The sequence below is a fragment of the Ostrea edulis genome, chromosome 5, assembly GCF_947568905.1.
Source record: "Ostrea edulis chromosome 5, xbOstEdul1.1, whole genome shotgun sequence".
In the NCBI taxonomy this organism is placed as follows: domain Eukaryota; kingdom Metazoa; phylum Mollusca; class Bivalvia; order Ostreida; family Ostreidae; genus Ostrea; species Ostrea edulis.
Genome location: NC_079168.1, coordinates 47,496,487 through 47,511,611, shown reverse-complemented (window position 1 = coordinate 47,511,611; position 15,125 = coordinate 47,496,487). Strand labels below are relative to the sequence as shown.

General features: G+C 34.3%; 2 protein-coding genes across 13 annotated transcripts in view; both read right to left on the bottom strand.

The window, feature by feature from the left end:
* The window catches only part of LOC125652202 (BTB/POZ domain-containing protein 6-like), a 294,494-nt gene that overhangs the window by 207,089 nt on the left and 72,280 nt on the right, over positions 1-15,125 (bottom strand). The gene's annotated exons all lie outside the window — the stretch shown is intronic.
* LOC125649939 (thyroid receptor-interacting protein 11-like) overlaps positions 1-15,125 on the bottom strand; it is a 49,591-nt gene that overhangs the window by 28,901 nt on the left and 5,565 nt on the right. For 2 of the 12 annotated variants that reach the window (XM_048877806.2, XM_056164630.1), the window contains exon 1: positions 602-11,473. The exons of the other annotated variants lie outside the window; for them this stretch is intronic. The gene's annotated coding sequence lies outside the window, so the exon portion shown is untranslated. Of the gene's footprint in view, positions 1-601; positions 11,474-15,125 lie in introns of those variants that run through there. 12 annotated transcript variants of the gene reach the window in all.

Genomic DNA, 15,125 nt, shown 5'->3' with positions numbered 1-15,125 from the left:
CAAAGACAAACAGAAATATCTGTCACACCTGTAAACTTTTCCATATTTGGTCATTTTCCAGATAACCCAACTTGATAGCGTCTACTTGGAGCCTCGCTACGGAGGCATTTCATCATTCGAAAAAATCCGGTCTCAGCAGAAAAACTGTTACCTTAAAACCCATGTACAATCCCTGGGCATTAAAGCTCATCTGTAACTCTTTGAGATATATGGTTTACTTTTCATTGGACAAATGTTTCCGTTCAAAAGGATAAATATGAATGCTATAGTGTTGGTATATTGATCCTATAAATTAGTATCCTTAACCCCTCCCACAAGGCAAACAGTAAGAATTCATAAGTTTTATGTATTTTTTACCTTAACTTTTAAATCCACATGTTTGCCTTAATTTTTCATTGTATTCTGCAAATAACACTAACTCTACAAATGTAGATGGTGATATTTATCAAAGTATACATGTACATGTATTTTACACATAATTAAATTTCACGATAAAAATTAAGGAACACGAAAACTTTGAGAGATCATTATTTCAATAGTTGCTTAACTTAATAAAACTACTGAAATTTAATCAGGTAACACACATTCCTTTCAAACTCACAGTTAGGCGGCAAAAAATCTTTTGCTGATAAGGAAATTTTCCACGCCAGTCAAAGCCATGCGCAGTAGAGGTACCTAGAACAGCCCTGATCAATTTGGCCCAACTCAGAAATAAAACAAACAATTCATATCAGCCAATATTCCGCACTAAATCATAGCCTGTTTAAACTGAAGAGGCAAACAAAGTTATAAATGGGGGGCCCATGCCTGGGTATCCATCCAATAAAAAGCTTACCCTTCTGTAATTGCCTACGTTGAAGGAAGTTCTAGAAATCCCCTCCCAATGCAAACATGGCCAAATCAACAGACCTGAGATGAGATAACACAAAACAGAAAAATTAGCATTACACATTTTGTTGTATAATGCCTCTACCTCCTAGATCTATTCATCTGACATTCCACCAGAGCAAAATACTGTACTCCACCATAGCAAAATACTGTACTCCATCAGAGCACAATACCGTATCGATAAGTCTATCCTAAATCTCCTCTACGCACTATGTATGATATCAATTGTATGTCCCCAAGTACCAAGTACTCTTTCAAAAACTATTGATTCTTTTTCCACATTGAAATATTCTGTACCCTATTTGAAACACTCGCTTTTTTTCTTTTAAACCATACACAATTTTATACTTTGTAATCAATATTAAAACGCAAAAGACATAGCGATATTCAGTGCATTCAAATTTCATTCAACAATACTTCAAATAGCTCTGAATATTTAAATATTTTCAATAGTGGTACAAAAAGGAAAAAATACAACTAAAGCCAGAATTCAAAAAGGAGAGACTCGGGAACTATTAACACTGCTTTGTATTTCAGCAAACAAAATTACACTGTACAGATTTTACATTAAATCCCGACAATTGAAACAAAATATTTGGGTTTCATGTTCCAATATTATTAAAGGTTAACATTACTTTGAAAAACACCTAGTAGACAGCAACTGACCTATATGTTACATAAACTACAAGATAAAATAGATTCCAGAATACAAAGAAATGTGCAGTCGATCACCCACACATATAAACTAGGAAGAAAACCTTTTTCTAATTATGAGGACTGAAATATAGTGGTAACAGAGAACAAAACATGTTTGTGGAACACGATGGATATAAAATGGCCTAGCCTATGGTGATAAATCTGACGTTTGGCCTTTACCACCCATAAATGTCTTACCTTGACACGGAAATATGAAGTATCTAGCTACAATGTCATTTGCAGATATCTATCAAAGTTCAAGGTCAAACATAACTTTGTCTTTTGCACATAATACAGCAATATAACTTTCTTTCTCCAAGTCAACAGGACTGACACAAAACTTTGAAACATTCAGGGGTTTGGGAGCATGAGGTCCACTAGCTACGACATTTGTACAGTAAAATTAATATTTTATTTCAAGACCAGTCAGCATTTACTTCAAATGTTCTTTCTGGAGTCACCAATCTATACAATATGACAATGTGCATAACTTTCAATTTCTAAGCCACATCTGATGCATTTGATAATTGCCAAACTATTCACAATGGACCTTACAGAGACAAAAACTTTGATTTTGAAAAGTTTATTTCGGAGTGAATGTTGAGGACATTAAAGTTTCCTTCTATAGAGCCAGTTAATTCAACTCTCCTTTACACAAAGTACTTATCTAAGTTTTTTTTTCAACATGGTGAGTAATGGTGATTGAAAACAAGTACCGCTGTAAGAAAGAAAATAGAATTCTATTCAAAAATTGTTTAATTAGGTAAATATGCATGGGTGTATTATTATATAGATAATAGCTCTCAATCACTGTACAATTTTTTTGTCATTAATATCCATATTTGCGAAGGATTAATTTACGAACTATACAGAATTATATTCAGCAGTGTGCACTAAGTATTTTCAGTAAAACTCCTGTCACATTCTGATGCCATATAATCAAGTTCATTCTGCATAATTTGAAAAAGTCTTTGATAAAGCAAGAGATCCAACAATGCACAGAGAACCCTGCAGAAACATGTAACTTCCTAAAACGGTCTCGATCTCTGCAATTCCACATATACATTCAAAATCTGCATGACACCTCCATATTCTGAACTGCACCATCATGGTATGTATGCAACAGTTTGTCAGCATGACCATGCTATGTTTTTGGGTCTAACTGTAGCAAAATATCCTATCAAATGTAACTGTAATTGCATTGCAAATAGACTCCTGGTGATAGTAGATTTGCCACTACCTAATTCAAAATAATTTAATAAATAAACTTTGCATCACACAAACCGAAACAATTGGTGTGTCAAGTACATGTGGGCTTGAATGGCATACAAGTACAGATCCCAATGAGAACTTGCTGAATGAATGAAATAGCAGAGAGAGCAATGTCTTCTTTGATGTTGCAATAGTGTAGCAAAAGCTTTATACTCCATCTGAACTGACGTAGCAGGTAGCTAAAGTAAACATGGGTAACCTTGCATGCACTTGATCAGGTACTTACAAGAAATTCAGCGGGAACATGTGTATAAAGTATTTAAGATCCCTCAAGGAATGCCAATACAGCATGAAATTGATAAATGCATATTTTTTCAGAAAATCCTAAATCCTGTTGCATTCATCTCCATTTTCTTTATCTTCATGCTATTACATCAGAGTGTGAAAGGGGCATTGTTAAATTAGCAAGGGTGAGAAATTCTTATGACTTTGAGATACACCAGGTTATGATTGTGCAATCAACCAGAAGACTGGTTTGTAACAATGAGTCATTTCATACTATTGACTCAACTTAAATATAGTACTTTGGGTCTGCAAAGGCACTTCACAATGAACAAGTTATTCTAATGGGTTTTTTGTTGTTGTTTTTTTTACATCACTATACTTTTAGAGTAATTAAGGTCAGGACTGACAATGTATTCAAGATATCCCAAGTATTCGACATATCCAATTTCAAAATACTAAAAGCTAACTGTATTCAGTCCTATGTAAATTCATTCAAAACAAACGGACTGTTCATTTACGTGTCTTACTGTCTTTTGAAGTAATGAAAGTTCGCAATCATCAATGCTGATCTAACAAAATATGATGTCTGAATTGTTGAAATCTTCATAAAGAGAAACATTTTACAGCAGCACCTAAATTCCATCTGATCAACCCCTATTTTACAAATATGGTGACATTGCACAAAAATCCTTCCTCTACTACTAAGAACATCATCCACAGATGATACAGATAATTCAGTCTTCACATCAAGTTTCCATACTCTTTAACACAAAATTCAAATCAAACAACAGAGTTCTGGACATCTGAGTGAATACACCAACAAATGTATGGATTCCTGTACTCTGCATTTTGCAGTTGGGAAGTATAAGGTAACACTTCAAGTTCACTGTTGGTTTGAGTTTTTGTTTTTTGTTGTTTTTTGGGTTTTTTTGGCTGCATTCACCCTTGACTTTATTTTCTTTACTAAAACTGCTTTAGCAGAATATACAGACTATGTTAGTTTTGTACATCAATCCAAGACAATTGTATACACTATATATCTAATATCATTTCTCTGAATTCTCTAGAAAGTGCCTATTACAGCTGTTTCATGGAGAATTCAATCATAAATTAAGGTGCAGTCACAAAGCCTTTCCCATATGATTCTGATTAGATTTTGTGGTTTTATTTCATACTATACACCATGATTTCAAGAATAATGAATAGTGCAAGTCATAAAAAACATCTGAAAAGGGAAGTAACTTTTACGCTAATGACACGGACATTGATTGCACTGTCTGCAGAGAAACGAACCAAAGATATATAAAGGTTTGTAACACAACCCAGCCTTTTAGTTCATTATTAAAGAAAAGATGCATAAATTAAAAAAAAAAAACGAACACATTCATTAAATAACACAAAAACAGCTTTTGTTTGTTTTTTGACAGAATTATTGATTCTCTGAATCTCATATGCATACAGTGACTCATACTAGATCCTCAAGAAAACACACACAAAAAAACCACCCCACAAATGATCTGTCTGGCACTCCTAGAACAAATAGCTCACCTGGGCTTTACTCTTCCAATAATCAGGTTCCATAACTCTTACTGGGACAAGGAAGAAAATACAGTGCACTGATAAAGAGTGCATGACATATTGATTGCACTGCAAAGAATACCAGGTATTACATCATACCTGTCGATAAAGTTTTTAAAAAAAAAATACATTTCATGCTATATGCCCTTGATTTGACACGTATTCAAGATTAACTGAGATAAAAAGCCTGGTTCCATTGGCCACAATGCTCACCTACATAAGATCCGTTCTTGAGGAAGATAATGATGCATTACACACCTACAAAGCCACATCTCATCCTAAGACTTCACACATCCTGTTTCAACATTTCAATCTTATACTGTTAATTCAGATATAAATGCCATTCATTTCAATTGTTTGTAGCATGAAATAATTGTGAAATATACATCTGCAGCAAACTGCCAGTTAGTATCAGTTCAAGGTATATGTGTAAAGTTCAAGTATGTGGACTCTGTAAAAAAAAAAAAAAAAAAAAGAGTGCTGTTCAGCAGCAACTTTCTACATTAACTAAACATTGAAATCTATAAAAATTTGGTATTCAATGAATATTGATTAAAGTGTAGTAATACTGAACTCTCATTACAGCCTTCACCTGGCCCAAGGGGTCATATTGTGAACTTTATCATTAATCCATACTATAAAAGGAATGCATATATATTTGACAAATTGTGTTCCTGTGGTTCAATCCTGAAAATTTCTAGTAGCATATAAGATTTTCCTATAAATACACAATCATATTTGTAAAATTCTAAACTTCTGATTCTCTCCAGACCTCAAAGTATAATGGTATAGAGAGAGAGCTTAGTAATAGAAAAAAAATCACAGAATTGCCATTTATACCTGTGTAATTGCTTTAATTCCATAATTTAATCCTATTCATCATCATTTATATGCAATATATCTTTTACATGCATGATCTGGATATAACAGAAAAGCTGTTTTCACACACTACAAAGATTCTTAACCTGCTGGTTCACAGAAATCATTTATTAGAAATCATGAATGTTTACCAACCCAACCCCTCCAATTTTTTTGGAAGTAACAATAAATAATGAAATGTACTTATTATCAATCAAAGACTATTGTAATAATTCAGCAATTAATTCTAGGAAGCAGTATTTTAAATCAGATGCATATAAACAGAACTGCATCATCCTCATTGTGTATTTTGGCCAACAAATGACAAAATGTGATTTTTATTTGTAAAATCACTTGTTTTAAAAAGGACTGTAAATTACTTATCAAACTCAAATTACAACTTGTGTTTGATAAAAGGAATGAATTCACCAATATCAAACACAAATAATGATAAAAATATTATTTTTATTAAGATTACTTTCTTATTACTACTTCTCTTTGACAGTAAAATAAAGGAAAAAGTTATCCAAGTGTCAAGGCTAATCATGAAAGGTGGGTATAGAATGATCTCAATGAATGATAAAGTTGCCATCGATCTTAATAATTTTTTGGAGACAGATGAAACCCTGGGATTCATGCATAATAATTTGTCAAATCATATCCTTATTACATATAGAGTATGGTTCTACTAAGAGGAAAAGATTTTTAAGAATTTTCCTATTTTATTTCTATGTAAAACTTTAAACCTCACTTGTGTCCCCATCTTTACTAGTCAATTCTCACTATACTGAAGTCTTTTTTAATGTGGAAAATGTAGAAATATAACAAGTATTTTGCTACTGGCAATTGACGGAATGCACATTTAATGTTTTTTGACCTTGAACTATGACCTAAAATATTGGTACCAAGACACCATGTTTACCAGTATTGAGTTAGTTTGATGTTTTGTTGTTCATACAGTTGACACAAGTAGTTTTTATCAGGGATGAAATATTCAGAACTCTATAATTCATAAACATGGAATATAGCCTAAATGTCACATAGTAGAGGGTTTGATTACTTTAACTAAAAAAACAACCAAGACAATTCGGAACTTCGTCATTTTAAAGGACTTTCGAACTCTGTTCGTATCACTACTTACTTATACAATCAACTGTTTAATTACCTACGATTTCAGTCGAATTGGAGGAATGCAGTAAATTGAATAATGCCACCTGATCAGATTTCGCTCACCAACTACTGACAAAATACTCATGTGATTAATTAACAAATTTGAGATATATTTTCATTGTAATGTTCCTTTTGCGATTAATGAGCATGAAATGTTAAATTAATGAAGTGATTATTTACACAATCAGTGACCAAAGTACTTTCAAGTTTCGTCGATCATTAAAACTGATACATCACACATCTGTTCATTTCAAACAATCCTATCCACTGCAGACTGTTTGTTTTTCTCTGTGGTGTTTAGAAAATTTTAGATAAAAGCACTTTTCTAAAGCCCTCTCATCATTCTGACTTTAAAATTTGCCTCCCTTGATGTACTAGAATGGACATACACACATTCTCTTCATTGGACTAAAAGTCTCATATAATGGTAATGGAATTCATGATCATGTCAATTCTCAATGTCTCGGATTTGAGAGTGTCCTTCTCCAGACCCAGCACGTACTGGTATTAGCTGTATCACTGTCAACATCCAGCTTACCATATACCTTGGCAGATCTCAAAGTTCACCATCTAGTGAAGCAGCTAGCTGTGGTGGTACACATACATTGCAATAATTTTCTGAACGAATCAGCCCACTAAGTTACTAACAATTCTGGATGGTAGTTGGGTTAATTTCAACTCTTTAATATCTAACAAGATAATATGTCAGAACTAAAATATTGTTAGCTGTTGATTTATATGAAATTCAACTTATTTTTTCTCATCAAAATTCAAAAGCACCTGCTTTAATGGGTAAGTCATAATGAGCAGTGATTCATTAAAAAAAATGCCAATTCATGTTATATTCCATTACCTGGACTGATGCTAGAATTCAGCCATTCAACAGTGATTTGGGAAGGTGACGAATTAACTGTTTCACTGATCACACTTGTAGAAGCATAGAGATATTCCAAATTATGACATGCTAAATCAGACGTATGTTATGAAAACGGGGTGGCGGATGGCAGTATGCTCTGGCATTACAGAGAGATTTATGTTACAAAACTTGAATCTACGCTACATGCTGCTTTGTACATAGTTTGTTTGATATTGACACAGTTGTTCTTGGTTATTGAGAGAAGTTAACACAGTACAGACAAATGGCCAACCTGTAATCAAAAGAGCTCACTTGCTTTTAGCACAGGCAAGTTAGCCAAGAATGGGCTTCTAATGTTTCTCGTTTACAAGAGTGGGATGGATAAATATTTCTATTCTTTTTTTTACTCTTAACCTTGACCATGATGAAATGACATTGTTTCATTGACCAGACGGTAGACACTCTGCCTTATCATCAGCAATTTTTGCCATAAATACAACCTTCTAATGTCTCTCAATTACAATGTTATGGCTAAAACACAAAATGGGATGGATGGACAAACAAATGAATGTACATACAATATGATTCCTTCATACAACTCATATTTGTTAGGGTTATAACAATGCATATAGATTTTTCACTAGATGTTCAGGAGTCAAGAAATTTTTTTTTTTAAATGCTATTAAATATGGATATCGAAACTATAAATTTTGGAACTCTTCAGAAAAAGAAGTTACAAAAATAATGCATCACTTAGGCAACTTCAATCGTAACTACTCATCTTTTCCCGTAACAGCAAATAAACCTTGTATGTAGATCGACGCCATCAGAGTTGGTTGTTACGTGTACATAAATGTATCTATGACATTACAGTCGTATATTTACAACACAAAACACAAGCTTTCAAATGCATCCAAGATACCATATCCACATCTAAGGTATTCTACCGGTAGAATACCTAAGATGTGCACTCTCAATTTCCACTTATATGCTTATGTATTAGAGTGAAGAAGACGTTAATGATACTAAAACTGAATCTGTGGTGAAAATCGAAATAACACTTTATTCAGGGATTCAGTTCTAGCCTTTTAACGTCATTCACATGAGAGCCTCTGGTGAAGAAATGCATCGATTTGATGCAATCTTTGCACCAATCCACATCTTCTTCTTTCTGGTAAGGGAAAATGATGAACGCGTGATCCAACTGAGGCAACTCTTGTATACAAATTAACCACAGACAATTCATTTCTGATATAAAGATATCTGCCTGATTTGAAGATAATTTTTCAGAATGTCACAACGAATACCCTAGTACTGAATTTAAAAACATGAGTAATTAGATAAAGTTTCTAATGTTTGCTAGCAGAAAGCAACACACACACACAAACAAGATGTGTCAGCACGACAAGAATGGCCCCGCCTGCAGTAAAGTAAAATGTAGGAAATCCCTCGAAGTATAGCATTGAATGTGGTATTCAGATTTATGTTAAACACATTTAGTACAATGAAGAACTCAACAACAATCCTTTATGTTTTAACAGCTATAAAATAAATACATTTATATTATAATAATTTTTCTACGTTAAAGGGGCACAACTCCATCAAAATCAACAAACAAAACTCAAACGTGATCAGTAACTCACCAATATACATCTGCATACAAAAAATCAGATCAATATCTCAAGGCATTTAGAAAAAGTCCGGAAAACTGGTCATAAAAGTAATTCTAAGTTAAAGGGGCACAACTCCATCAAAAATCAACAAACTGGAACAAAACTCACACTCGATCTGTAACTCATCAATATACACCTGCATACAAAAAATTAATTCAATATCTCGAGATGTTTAGAAAAATAGTACAGAAAACTGGGTGTTGTGGAAGGACCAAAGGACAGAAGGATGGACAACAATAAAACTATATGCTCCGACCACTTTGTGGAATAAAAGAGGAAAACAGGGAAGGTACAGAGATGTTAAAAGCAAGAAGGGGATTCAAACTTCATTACCCCCCAAAGAGTGCATCTGAGAGTGGTACCCCCCCCCCCCTATGAAATTCAATTTATGTCAATCGAGGAATATTTAAGAAATGAAAGATAATTTTCATTTAATTACCTATTTTACTGCATTTTAAATATATCAGTTGAGACAAACAATCCTGGCTGCATGCTGCACATGTACAAATGATTTGCAGAGTGGACACGTCCAGTTAGATGGAATAACTTTAGCCCTGATAATACAGTGAGAGCATTCCTAATTTATACATTTGGGGAAGGGGGGGGGGTGGGGGGAGTACCATGATATGCAAGATCCATAAATGTGTCGATTCTCGTAAAACCCCCAGATTAGAGCTGATGAAATCAGTAGTCCTGTTCTGACTTAGTACAAAATAATTATGCACATCATTATTGGAGACATTTGGAAACAAGCGAATGTCCAATTTCCAATTTGATTTTAAAAATTATTGTTTTCTTTTCTTCACAGAAATTACACCTCTAACTTGATCAAGAAGTTCTTTGTTTCCATTATCATACCCTCTCGTAGAAAAGATTTCAACTGTAATTGACCAGTTTCTAATTTCAGCATCCATACTCAACATAACAACAAAAACAAGACACTTAAATATTGTGCAGTCTGATTGTGTTACTACCCCGATGTTGTCATTGCATACTATCCATTAGAATACTAAGAGAGATAACTCGCATTTTCAAACAATCCTATACAAGAAATGAATTTCATTTTTGAAAATACATGAGGGTATGAACTGCAACACTTCACATCGCCATACTTCATGAAGTGTGTCAGCACAGGGTTGCAAATAACCACTCACCCTCTCGCACATGCAAGTAATTTTTAGTGGGTAATTTTAACATCATAAAAATCCTCTCGCCAACATGGCTGGTAAAAGTTTACCAGAATTTGCTCACGGTTTGACTTAACTATTAAATGCACTTTCATTCTTGATAAAACGCTTTATAAATCTTGATGCGAATCAACAGTTACAGGGTTGCAAATAATCACTCACCCTCTCGCACATGCAAGTAATTTTTAGTGGGTAATTTTAACATCATAAAAATCCTCTCGCCGACATGGCGGGTAAAAGTTTACCAGAATTCGCTCACGGTTTGACTTAACTATTAAATGCACTTTCATTTTCATTCTTGATAAAACGCTTTATAAATCTTGATGCGAATCAACAGTTACAGGAAAGTAAACATATGGAAATTTATTGAAGGGGTGTCTAACCCCATTGAAAACCGCAAAGATTATTTCCCCGACTATTTAAGAAAACAAGAGGCCCATGGGCCACCTCGCTTACCTGAGTCACACTGGCCCATATCTGTAAAACTTTGATCCCTATTGTGGCCCCAACCTACCCCCGGGGCCATGATTTTTCCAACCTTGAATCTACACTATGTCAGGAAGCTTTCATGCAAATGTAAACTTCTTTGGCCCAATGGTTCTTGAAAAGAAGATTTTCTCTATATATTACCATGTAAAACTTTGATCACCTATTGTGGCCCCATCATACACCCGGGGGCCATGATTTTAACAATTTAGAATCTGCACTACCTAATAAAGCTTATGTGAAGAAGTTTTCATGTAAATGTAAACTTTTCTGACCCAGTGATTCTTCTGAAGATTTTTAATGATTTTCCCTATATATTTGTATGTAGAACTTTGATCCCCTATTGTGGCCCCATCCTACCCCTGGGTGCCATGTTTTTAACAAACTTGAATCTGCACTATGTCAGGAAGCTTTCACGTAAAATTCTACTCTCCTAGCCCAGTGGTTCTTGACAAGATTTATAAAGATTTTCCAAAACTTTAAAGGCCAGCAGTTGGGTATAAAAGCAGCCAATCGGTGAAAATGGTGGAATATATGAATTTTCTGGTCACATTCAGATTGCAGCATTTATTTTGCAAACATAAAGATTAAGCTGTTGTACTGAAATTTTAAAATGGGTATGCTTGTTCCCCTCGTAACTGTGCATATATTGGCCATATCTATTTTAGATATAAATTCTCATGAAGTTTTAATTTTGGCCTCAAAAATCTGAAGCAGGGCTAAATTTGTATTTCAAATTAGAGATTGGCAGTTTGTGGGTGTGATTATCTTTTGTTATTGTTTACACCGGATGTTGACTCACATATTGCAGGAGCATGCTTGTCTAGTTCTAGATAAGAGGGATTGCACCAAAGGAAACATGTAATCAAATCACTGTACAACGTGGAAAAAAAGTACTTACTCATATATCATTGGTAAATCCAGATTTTATTTTTTTAATTATATATAATCACATTCCTTTAAAAAAATTGGTTAACTTTATAAAAATAACTCATTAGGACTGTTCAGTCTGATCGCTGTTTCAGAGTTTTTCAGGATTGCTGGTACCTTTTCTCGAAAAATTTCAAGCATGGTGTTTGTTTGATTAAGCAACAATCTCCTAGGCCAGTTGTGTAACTCCCATTGTCTCTCATCAATGATGACAAATATGTCCAATTTTTCAACCATCACTCTAGAATTACTCTCAATCTGGGCTCTTACATGTGGACGTTACAATGTCAAAAGAGACAATCACAGATAGTAGGTCTCCAAATATAATGGACAAAGTGTTTCTTAATAATCCTTCAATGTACATGTCCTCCATTGCAAGCTACAATTTCCGCCAAATTCTTCTCATAATTGAAAGGTACCAAGAGGAAAATCATAAGTATTAGTATATCAAATATACCAATATTTGTGTATATTATCAAAAAAACTACATGTTTTAAAAGACATGGATAAAACAATGATGAATTCATTTTGTAGTTCCTAGGGTGAAGTTTTGTTAAAGTAAAAACATATCCTTTCAGTGCCTCACAGATCGAGCAGAGTGGTAGAAAAATGCGGGAAAACTTTAGTTTATTTTGATAAATCATGCCAGTCTCCCTGTTCAAAATATCGTCTGCTACAGAGCACGTGTAGAGTCAAGCATCAGACTGCTGCTTATTCTGATAACACTGCTAAGCCCTGCCCTCTTGTCATATATGCTTAATTGCTGTAGGGGTGTAAATTTTTCTAGGTTACTCCCGGCCTTTAACTCCTATTGTGGCCCCATGCAAATTTAAACTTCTTTGGCACAATTTGTACTTTCCTAGCCCAGTGGTTCTTGAGAAGATTTTCCCTATATAGTTGTATGTAAAACTTTGATCCCCTATTGTGGCCCCATCCTACCCCCAGTGGTCATCGTTTTAACAAAAATGAATCTTCACTATGTCAGGAAGCTTTCATACAAAATTCAGCTCTTCTAGCTCAGTGGTTCTTGAGAAAAAGAGTTTTAAATGACCCCACCCTATTTCATTATCTCCCCTCTGATGGGGGCATGGCCCTTCATTTGACCAAACTTGAAAGCCCTTTACCCAAAGATGCTTTTTGCCAAGTTTGGTTGAAATGGGCCCAGTGGTTCTGGAGAAGAAGTCTAAAATATAAAAAGTTTACAGACAGACGACGGACAACAAACAGGCGATCATAAAAGCTCACTTGAGCTTTCAGCTCAGGTGAGCTAAAGAGTACTAAATTTTTCTTCAAAGTGAGCAGAAAAATGTGAATGTTTAGTAATTACAGACACTGTAGAGGCAGAGAAGACTGATGTTTTGAGAGAGGATATTGAGGATGAAAGTTTGGAAAGAGAGAATATTGTAGATGAAAATACTGAAAAAGAGAATGAAAGTTTATAGAACGAGGGTGTAGAAGAATGTAGGAGTGAGACTGAAAGTGAATACGATAGTAAGAGAATGAACTGAAAATAGAATAAATTGAAATAAAATAACATGCTATTGTCAGAAAGTTTTATTCTTTTAGATAGATAAGTTTATGATAAAATTGTTTTTTGCAACTGTGCCATACTTTTACTGTTGGCCCAAAAAAATATTTGTGTGGACTAGTAATGTTGATGAAGTTGGGAGCCTACATGGCCCCTAAACTTTTGACTGTTATTTGCAACCCTGCAGCTTCGATTTCTTCGTGCATGACATCAGCATATAATTACAGAAAATTGTCATGGTCAACGTAGTTATGATGAACTTGTAATATATAAATATTGCATGTAGTTGAGGGTAACATTGAAAATTTTCACAACAAGAAAACAATTGTCAACCGAGGGGTGAAAATTTTCAATTTTACCCTCAACTACATGCAATATTTGTTTTATTATTATACTGAATGTTACATACACAGCAAAGCAGAAAAACTTGTGTCTGTTGACATTTGATCTGACAATCACTGTCATGTGATATTTCTTATATCGATGTGGGTATTCGTGATTATTACAAACACTACTACAACGTCTTTTAACAATCTACAGCGAACCGTACACACATAAATTTGATGCATGCATGTGATAATTTTTAGAATATCACCCGCTGTCAAGTACTACTACCTGTTGCTAGAGACTATCACCCAAGAGCACATGCTTTCTGTTCCAAGAGGTAACAATATGCTTTCATTAAATGTTTCTCGACCAATCAGATTCAAGTATTTTACATAAAAGCAGTCTTCACGAAAACTCAGTGGTCGGAAGACCGAGGCCAGTGAATTTTACGGTCGGGTCAGTGAAAATTAAAAATCAGGAAGTCCGATGGACTTGTAGACTTTTTGTAAGTCACATTAAATATAATGTTGGATTTAGATATTCTATAAGTCTTATTTGCTTAAATTTACAATCACAATAAAAATAAATTAAAAAAAATAGCACATAAAGTGTTTGGACATCGTGGTTTGTTTATTTCGTAAAGAACGATAACTATACTTGTCATTGTCAAGATAACTTGTACGTTGGTCACGTGAATATTAAACGAACTTGTTGAAACAACAAAAATGGTCAAGTTCTGTATCGCACAGCACACCGGTAATTGCTGCTTTACTGCATTGTCCAATTAAAATGAACTTCGTCAAGTGCAGTTATAATCTCTGATTTTATGCAATTTCTATAGTTTATAGAATTAATCAATCATTTACATTTGATGTTAGTAGAGAAGGCTACTTTCTAAGGTGCACTCGGGCTGTTTTCATGTTTGTGAAAAATACGTGAATTTGTAGTCTTGTTGTTTGCAGGTGAAGAGAGAGAAAATACCGTGTACGGTGTTGTTTTTCTGGAATCGACAGAAAGGATGTCTTACGGTGGATATGAATACGAGTAATAACCATAGTTTGAGTAAATTAATTGTACAATTTTACAATGCATTCCATAATGTATGTGATAAACATATGAAAATTTAGGGGGCCAGTAAATTTCACTGTGGGCCAGTAAATTCAGACAGTTCACTGGTCCGACTGGCCAGCAAGTTCTAAATGTTTTCGTGAAGACTGTAAAAGTATAAATATACAATATATCATCCGATTGCTGAATCCTTGTGTCTAGGAAGCTAAATCCGCAGAATAATGTTGTAAAGGGTAGGCAAAGTAGTGAAACCACCTGGTGTCACTGAATACGCCAGTTTCGAGATACAAACTCTTCTGTGTAGGAGGTGCATTTAGTGGAACTTTGAATGATTAAGTGGGACAGAGTGGACCTACAGTCAACGAGGAAGACGATGAAATGTA